Source organism: Triticum aestivum, chromosome 6B (genome assembly GCF_018294505.1).
Source record: "Triticum aestivum cultivar Chinese Spring chromosome 6B, IWGSC CS RefSeq v2.1, whole genome shotgun sequence".
Classification (NCBI taxonomy): Eukaryota; Viridiplantae; Streptophyta; class Magnoliopsida; order Poales; family Poaceae; genus Triticum; species Triticum aestivum.
Window position 1 is genome coordinate 275880394 of NC_057810.1, and position 9643 is coordinate 275890036.

The 9643-nt window shown below is 39.7% G+C and overlaps 1 long non-coding RNA gene across 19 annotated transcripts; it reads right to left on the reverse strand.

Annotated features, from left to right (window-relative positions):
* Nucleotides 1–698: 698 nt before the first annotated feature.
* On the reverse strand, nucleotides 699–9637 carry LOC123136915 (uncharacterized). 19 transcript variants are annotated; one of them, XR_006467490.1, is made up of 11 exons: nucleotides 8848–9637; nucleotides 8649–8770; nucleotides 8471–8555; nucleotides 7960–8062; nucleotides 6997–7138; nucleotides 6484–6737; nucleotides 6031–6153; nucleotides 2844–5474; nucleotides 2290–2591; nucleotides 1009–1120; nucleotides 699–918 (listed from the first exon to the last, which is right to left on the reverse strand). It is a non-coding gene; the product is annotated as an uncharacterized lncRNA (long non-coding RNA). The 19 variants fall into 19 exon arrangements; XR_006467497.1 differs by having other exon boundaries at nucleotides 699–2591; nucleotides 2844–2971; nucleotides 3550–5474; XR_006467495.1 differs by having other exon boundaries at nucleotides 699–2591; nucleotides 2844–2971; nucleotides 3131–5474.
* Nucleotides 9638–9643: the final 6 nt, after the last annotated feature.

The window sequence follows — 9643 nt, forward strand, 5'->3', positions numbered from 1 at the left end:
GTCTGTACTCAGACATGATAGCTTCCGCTTGTGCTTTGACTTGTATGCTCTGATTGTTGGGTCATGAGACCCATGTTTGTAATATCTCGCTCCTCGGAGCCTAATGAATAAATTATTTGAGTCGTAGAGTCATGTTGTGATGCCATGTTGTATTTGCACATATCGAGCATATTGTGTGTATGTTATTGAAATGCTTGGTATGTGTGGGATCTGACCATCTAGTTGTTTATCTTTAGTAGCCTCTCTTACCGGGAAATGTCTCCTAGTGTTTCCACTGAGCCATGGTAGCTTGCTACTGCTCCGGAACACTTAGGCTGGCCGGCATGTGTCCTTCTTCGTTCCTGTGTCTGTCCCTTCGGGGAAATGTCACGCGATGAATACCGGAGTCCTGTTAGCCCGCTACAGCCCGGTTCACCGGAGTCCTGCTAGCCCAGTGCTACAGCCTGGGTTCACTCGCTGATGACCGACACGTTCGATGCTGGGTCATGGATGCCTGTCCCTGTAAGTTTGTGCCACTTTGGGTTTACGACTAGCCATGTCAGCCCGGGCTCCTTATCATATGGATGCTAGCGACACTGTCATATACGTGTGCCAAAAGGCGCAAACGGTCCCGGGCAAAGGTAAGGCGACACCCGTGGGAATACCGTGCGTGAGGCCGCAAAATGATATGAGGTGTTACATGCTAGATCAATATGGCATTGAGTCGGGGTCCTGACAGAAAGTTCCCCAAAAAAATATATCAGCACTATCACATTACACAATACATGAAGATGGATTCCCAATATATAGAAGACTAGAAAATGGAAAATACATATAGAATGGGAAGTCAAGCTAGACAGTAGATACATAGTCCTATAAAATAGAAATCTATTGGTTAAATATCAAGCATACATAAATGTCGAGGTCTGCAACAGATCTCTGTAAATAAAATACATACATAGATAAGATGACCAAGAGAGAACCCTAATAGAAAATGACGAGATCAAGAGATACCTCAAATGCACATACATATCAAGCAATGACGCGTGTTGGATAATATATTAGTTCGAAATGCAGTTCTGAGATCCATAAGTGAAAAGGTTGCATTTCTAATTGGAGAGTCAGCAGCAGGTCATTTGCTCTGGAGAAAGAGTAGGAATGATTAAATTTATGCAGTCGATGGAGACAAACAAGAGCGAAGAAGCCAGGGAAGTAGCAAATGCATGGTTCCCGTCACAATGGGTATGGATGAAGAAAGAGACAAAGTGGAGCAAAAGAAAGAAAACAAGATTGGTTGGAAGGATATATTATGCCCCACCAGCAAGCGGTGACAAATAATACACACGAATTTGCACAGTGGTTCTCAATATTACTGACGGAATAAATATATCATCAAGGTGAAGAATTGATTAAAATACCAACCGACATACTACAGAAGAAAGGAGATTGTGGAGAGCATATATCCAAATTTGCAGGACAGGTACTGCCAGTGAGATTTCTTAGAAGAAAGATCAATATTATGTCCAAGGAACAAAACAGTTCCCAGGATTAAAAAAATGAATATCTAGGATCAGCTACAAGGTTAGATGAAAACGTATCTAAGTTGTGACACAGTATGCAAAGCAACAACCTTAAATGCTGAAACTGCAATTTTATATCCAACAGAATTCCTAAACAGCTTACCATTCCCCAAAATCCCAAATCACAAGCTAAAACTAAAAGCAGACCTACCAGTGATGCTCCAATGTAATATCAACAGGGATGACGATTATTCAACTTGGAAGAAAAATCATCGAGGCACAGATAATAACAAGAACACTGATGTGGGGCAAAAAGTATATATTCCAAGAATAACCATGTTACCAAATGAATGAGTGTGGCCATTCATTCTAAATAGGAGACAATATCCTATAACAGTCTAGTTTGCTATGACAATCAATAAAAGCAAGGGAAAATCTCTAAACAAGGTTGGACTAACTCTGCCTAAACAAGCATTTACACATGGACACTTGCGGGTAATAGTCTATAAAGAAATATATCTTCAAAGTTCAAAAGAATAACTAACATATAAATGGTAACATAATATATGGATGTATATGGTCTACTGATTTGCAGAAGTAATGGAAACATGCATTAGCATTTGATGGAAATAGTTCATCTATTATATATTAAAAATGCTTGACGGGGTAACAAAAAAAAGATAATTAGACTAGAAAATCCCGCAAAAATTAGAAACATCTAACGGTTAATGTTATTAGAAAATAAAACGACAACCGTTAGATTATAATAATTTTATGAGAAATTACCCACCAATGCCATCGAAAGGAAGCTCCTCTTTTACCGCTACACCAAATCCTTCACGATGTCTTTCTTTCCCCCGGGCGATGACACTGTTACTTGGATATTTCTCGGACATCCCCTCATGGCTCCAAAGTTCTTCCCGTGGAAGTACGCCCTCATAGATGGGCTTCTGACCAGAGCTTTCATGCACGTACAAGGTGGCTTTCCTAAAGAGGCCGAGTGATTCCGTCGAGATGCATGAGGATGATTGATTTCTATACACAGGCCCGACTTGCTTTGGTGGATGTCCGCACACCTGGCCGGAAAGCAATCTGCAACATGCAGGTGCCAGATTGATCGATCAAGCAAGATATACAATTTTGTTATCCATTTTAGCACGTGCTTGATAGCAATCTTCTTGCTGATTAATTTCTCCCATGTAAACAGCAAGCTAGATCGGAGACATTTGATTTTTGGTTCGATGACCACACACATGTAACACACCTTTTCTTTGCACAATTACATAACGCACACCTCAAAAACCAATCTCAATCTCCAATTCTGTTCTACTTGTAAGTGCTTACATATCGGCTTTCCCTTCATATCGGCACCCTTGGACATTGCCACACCTCTGTAAAGGCTCTGTTGGATCTCCTCAATTGTCCAACGGACTCCACCCAACGATAGCAGCAACTCCAATAGGTATCACCTTCTGCACAGAATCGATTAGTTTATACTATACATTGGGTGAAGTGATGAACTGATCACTGGGTGATGGATCAAGAATACTTGATTAATAGATTGTGCTAAAATAGAAAAACACTAATCTATACATCTAGAGTCATTAATATGACCAGAACCGGTTCCTTACCATACTTTTGTTTAGTAAAAGCATTTTTGTATTCAAGGTTGGTTCCCAATCTCCGTCGCTCACCTTGATTGTCCAATTGACACCTTTTAGTGATCGCCCCAGCTCCAGTATGTATTACCATCTTATGCAAAAAGGCAATTAATTTGCAAGATTCATTGTAAGCCAGATTAATGAACTCCCTTGCCGTACTTACATTTCCCTCGAGTTAATAGTTTTGTGTGCAAGGTTTGGTTGGAACAGAACTCTTAACTACATATAATTATTTTTCCAGTTATATTCCTCCTTTAATAAATAGATACTCGCATCATTGAGGCCCTTAAGAATGTGCTGCATAGGGATAATATACTAGCAAAAACATTCAGAATGGCAAGTCACACATTCAAAGAATGCAATTATCACAATGCCATATTAAAACTAACCAATAATTGTGGCGCAGATGGAAAACGACATGGTATGCTATCTGCAACTGAAGTTGCAGCCTTGATTGTGAATGGTACACTAGAAAAAATAGACGGTATGCCATTGTTCAGTACAAACAAATCATCGAAGCACAGATAATAAGTATCACATGTGGAAGAAAAGGTCTACATTCCAAAAATAATCATGTCACCGCTGAATGGTTGTGGTTTTCCTTCTGAAAAGGAGACAATATCCTATCTCACCATGCTTTGCTATGACAATAAACAGAAGGCAGGAGCACTCTCCAAACAAGGTTGGACTATATCTACATGAACAAGTCTTTACACATGGACATTTATACGTACGGTTCTCAAGAGTCAGAAAAAGGGATGGACTGCAAGTAATGGTAAATGATGAAGTAGCAATAAGGATGTTGGGGTCAAGAACATAATCTACAAAGATTTTTTCTGAAGTTATGAACTAAAAGTCTAAAATACACACTTGCCGTATGATGTTGCCAGCATTTTACATAAGCACAAGTACATGGATAATGAGTTTGCTGCAAAATCTCTTCAAATTAACAAATTTACTTATCTATGCTAACATGAATGTTACACACTATATGACAGGATGAATATAGTCTACTATTTGTACGGAAATGTTGAAAAATGCATCTACATTTGATGGAAATACGAAATAGTTCCAAAAAATGGTAAGAGATTTACATACATCTAAGCTTATGATTCTTATAATATATACACATCAGATTACAGTTACTATTATGTAAATATTCAATAATACCGAACATCGAAACAATATGATATCTCATTTTTGAGGCTTATTATAGAGTACAAGCTTATAGTGAAAGCATCCGCGCATTGTTATCTTTTGTATGTACTAGATGACCAGTTGCGCCAATGGCGCAAAGGCCGAGAACAAGCCATGTATTGAAAGAGTGTATATTAATATTATTCGGGCACATATTGAAGTGACAAACATTAGACAGAGTCATCGCTGCACGTTTGACCATGGCGCAAAAAGCGAGAGCGAGCGAAGCATTCAAAGCATGTGTATGAGATTGATTTAGAATCAACTTAAAGATACTTATATTCCATTACATGAAAGCTTGATGCTTAAAAGAAAATATTCAGATGGATCTTCTTGCCTTTGAACTTTCGGATTGAGCTTGCTTTGCGTGGGCGATGAAGATACTCGAATGGCCTATTGTGCTTGCGACACAATGGTTCGGCTGTGATGAATAGATAAGGAGATCATGGTAAGAGTTTGGAACAGCAAACAGAGGACAACATAAACAAACAGAAGACCTAATGAATCCGAAAACACAGCTCATTTAATTGGATGGTTAATTAGCTTGTGTATTAGTGAAAAACAGAAAAGGCTATTTATCGTGTATGATCAGTGAGAAGCAGTTAGCATTGCTTGTACATATAACACCTACTGGACCTTAAAGAAGTTTGTTTTATTAGATAGTTGATCAACTTGCATGCATAAATGACCAAAAGGGTGCCACGACCCCAGTGTACTATAAGCATTTGGCCCAGCCCAAATGCATCCGACCCATATACATCGACTAACTCCCACGCACGCTCATCTCACCTCATCCTTTCCCAGTTCTCAAAAAAAATCTCCTCCTTTCCCAAACCAAACCTTATCTGTTCTCCTCCTTTCCCCCAAAACGACCAGACCACCGGTCTTTCACTCGCTTCTCACTGCTGCCAACCGCTGGTCGCCGGTCTTGCCAAATCTCGCCGCCCTCTGCAGTGAGGGCCCTCCAGGCCTCCACGCCAGGTGCCGGGTGTTGGCTGTTGGTGCTACTGCCTTCTCCGCTCGTGCTGCATGCTGCTGTGCAGCGGATCACTGATGCTGCCGCCGGCTGGTAAACTAATCGGTGAATTGTTGTTGAAGCGTCGAAGGAGCAAGACTGCTGCAAGAGCACATCTATGTTTTAAAATTAATTGGCGGAAAATGATTCAATGATGCTCTTCATAGACTTGCGTAAAGTTTTGATTGCCATGTAAATTTTGAAGTTACTATCTGCGTCAGATATGTACTGTGTGCCAAATCTCGATAGCCTAAGCATCTATGATTTTTGTGCTATGTACATCAGCAATGAAGTACAGTTTCAGATCCATCATTCATTCATGCTTTTTGGGCTATGCTTTTTTAGTAGTATCAGACAGTCAGCCTCTTCTGATTCAGAGAAGAGGTGACAATGTTTTTGAATTTTTGGCTCAGGTAACACTGGTGAAACAGCAAACCATGGTGCAGGAGAGCATATCTGTAGTTATTGGTTGTAGGCATCTTTTGGTCAGTCCGGTGTGTTCTACAGTTGTGGCTATGGAGCACTTTTGGCCAGTTCGATGTATTCTACAGTGGCTATGGAGCACTGGATAATAGTAGTAATTATCCACAAGACCAGGTATGTTGGTGTTACCATTCTCATAATTATATTTGCTAGGTCAATTAGGTAAGGTACATACCCTTGCCTCGAGGCGGAAGGGAGTAAGGTGGGTACAACGGCGATAACATGTGAGGTGGCGATGAGCCTGGCCAGATGGCTCATCGTTCCACAGTAGCATAACAACAGAGCGGGCGCAAAGCATCTGCAGCAATAACAGAAAAGAAAATTTACAATTTTTTCAGCCAGACAACACACCAGAACTATCTCAACCATGAACTGACATCTAAAACACCAGAAACTGAAGAACGTTACAGCAGCACAAATCTTCATCTTCATAAGAAAATCAATCTTAAATTAGGCAAAGGTATTGGTATGCAAATTTGAGATAGAAAAATGTTTATTTTCCTAGGTAATAACTCGCAATTGGTCTGCAAATACACTGAATAAAAAGTTATGTAGATTAAACATGATATCCTACTGATAGAAACGAATGGAGTTTTGTTCTTGGTTGAAATCAGTAAGGAAGTAGTACCTAAAGGACTCCTCAGCCAGAGGCCACACAAGTAAAGGTAGCCCCTGACAAAGAGCTCATGCTCTTGTATATCTGTTCAGTTTCTTCACAACATCAAAGCAATTTGTAAGGTGCAAAGGTATGTTCCAGAGAATACCAGTCCTGAAGAACACAGATAGCCCAAAATCAATTGCCTTTAGAGGAGAACTCTTCTTATTTGCGTGTAAGTTCTCTAGTTTAAGGTCCTGATGGATGACACCATTTCTATGGCACATCTGTCACAATATAGTAAAAAAGAATACGTGTCAGATGTCACAAAACTATCCAATAGTGGAAGAAACACTTGTGGAACAAAAAGCTGGACTAAAGTTAACAATCAATGGTGGAACACTATGTAGTTTTCAATGACATGAAAAATTTACATAATTCTCGAAGAAGCATGTAGCCTATTTTGTATCTCTGGAGTTCAACATGGCAATATTTTGTATCTACAATACTTTGTTTCATCATGTGTTTTAAAGGTCAGGAACCTACCCATGCTTTGCTGGGGTAGTGAAGGCTGTGGTTTTTCCAAAGGTGGTCCAGGACGTTCGTATGAACTGAACATTAAACATATTGGAAATGAGAAAACACTTGCCACTGCTCGCTCCTGCCATCGTCCGTAACCCTGGCTTAGCTGAAAAGAATGATATAAACGTTCAGAAAATTTTGAGCTCTAAACTCAGTGCATTTATTGAAATCGGATCTCCAAAGATAATAGCAAATACAAATAAAAGTCGATGCAAGCTCCAGACCTACCGTCGAAAAGAAATCAGGATAGCTAATGAAATTAAGGATCATCCTTTAGCAGCAGACCGGAATGTTTTTATTACTGTTCCTTGAATTCCTAACTCCTAAGCTCGAGAACACTCAAATGCTTCTACAAAAACTTCAGACCACCAATAACATCATAAACCATGTATGTCGGCATTGCTCAAAAAAATCAGTAAAACAAGCAAACAAAATCTCAGTTAACCACCGGGTACACAAGATAAAGGACATTTAAATTCTGAAACCTGAAGATATGCTACAGGAGCACATGTATGTTTGATAGAAGCTAATGTACATGTATATGCATGATTACTAAATATGGCAAGCCTTAGTTTAGTTTGCAGGAAAGGGTTTGCTTAAGGTCATTCATCCTGCCCACTTTACCTATACAAGTGTGACAACAAAACCATTACAACACAAGGCAACAATATATATTATGTGGTAGCGGGAATAGGAACTTGGGTGTATTTTAGTTCAGAGATATATTATATCCCTCCTTGTAAAAGAACTGATAAAGGACAAGACCTAAATGTCAGGAATAAAAATGAGTAGATAATGAAGCATAAATTAGTTGCCACATGTTCCTCTGGTGGCTGTCAGAAGCAGAGATGACCAAGAGAAGCAATTTTCAGCATAAAGGGTAATGGACCAAGGACCACCTTGGCATCAGATCAACCATTCGCTCACCTGTGGTCGCCTGTTCTGGCTGCTGCACCATGGAGCATGATGCATGAAGGGTTGTGCTCCTTACCTGCTGCTCCTCTTCGGAGAAAAAAGCATGGCAGAGGAGCTGCAACAAAGGTCGGCGAAAATTGTTATCTGACAAAATAGTGAATACATCATTAATCTTGGAAGAAAACTAAATATTAGAAAGAAAATATTGCCTATACAAAAATAGAAAGAACATGATGATGGTCACCTATAGTTCAAACAAAATTAGCGACATCAAAGACAATCAATTATAATTCGAATTATATACTTGCACCCAACTAATATCTGCAAAAAAATCTACAAAACAACCCTACAACCTCATGGATCTCTCATTGTACAAATGCATCTAAATATACACTGAGTTTGATAGTAGAAACGAGGCATAGTGATTTTAGTATGTCAAGCATTTCGTGCCTGCTGCAATCTTCAAGTATATTCTGTAAACAACTTATTTAGAAGAAGATCTAGACTAATAGAAGTAAATCACCATGTTTCACTGCTTCATGCCTAAGCAGCCTCCAAATCGTCCATGGTTTGCTGCTCCATACCACCTCATTGACTGGGAGAACCACCTAACGTCGTTGTCGTGCTCATCAAAAAGGGGAGAGGGAGCTAACAGAAAAGAAAAGGAAGGCTGGAGTTAGTGGACACAGAGACTACCACACCTCGGAAACCAGCATTCGCCCTTGCTGTCGGCCAGGACGGAGTTGGCCGATCCATCGGCGCCATCCTCGAGTTAACGCATGAGGCCCGAGGGGATGAGCAAAGGCAGCACCGTGGTCACTCCCTGACACGGAGCAGGCCCATAACTAACATGTTTCTCTAGTGTACACCATAATTACATAATAAAACTGTTTTCCTCACCTGATATCCATCACAATTTGGGCACCATATACTCAAGTTGAGAACACAAACCTAGGCATGAGCACACACCTAAAAAACATCACAAATATGGATCGATTAGATTTCAAAGAACACATTACAAACAAGCAGCAATGAACAGTTAACTTAAGAGCATCTTCTAGAAAAGCCCAAAAGTACCCTCTCTCCATCATTCATCTATTTAGATTGACCATGTTGGATATCAAAGAGACTGACTGAATACTTTTTCTTCCAGTGGTTACTAACGATGCATTTACCATATCCATTATTTAAAAGGTTATATATTGGACAAAAAATCAAAGTTATATATCCATGGTACATAAACCTGCTGTTGGAGAAATTATTCTTTCATCTGAGCATAAAAATGCAAACTGAACCATACAAATAACAGGGCTAAAGAACAATATGAAAATGAAGGAAACTACTAATTAAATCGTAGCCGTTGCATTGTATGAACTCCCATAGATCTGCATACACCCTGCACATAGAAAACAAAGGCCAAAATAGAAAACTCGCTGGTCTAAATCGCATTAGGAGATTAGCACTGTACATGATATCCCTGTAAGGATGTGCCAAGAATATTGAGAATTAATATCAAGCAAGAAAAAGCATGAGAACCCGATTTAGTGAGGTGAGACACGGTTGACCCGTAACTCACCAATCGCTGAAAGAAAGCTTGCCTGCAAATTATTTTGTGCCCGCTGCATTGTACAAAAGGAAATTGCAACCAACATCCTCCCTAAAGTATCATCCACCTCCACACTTTTGAATCAAATCA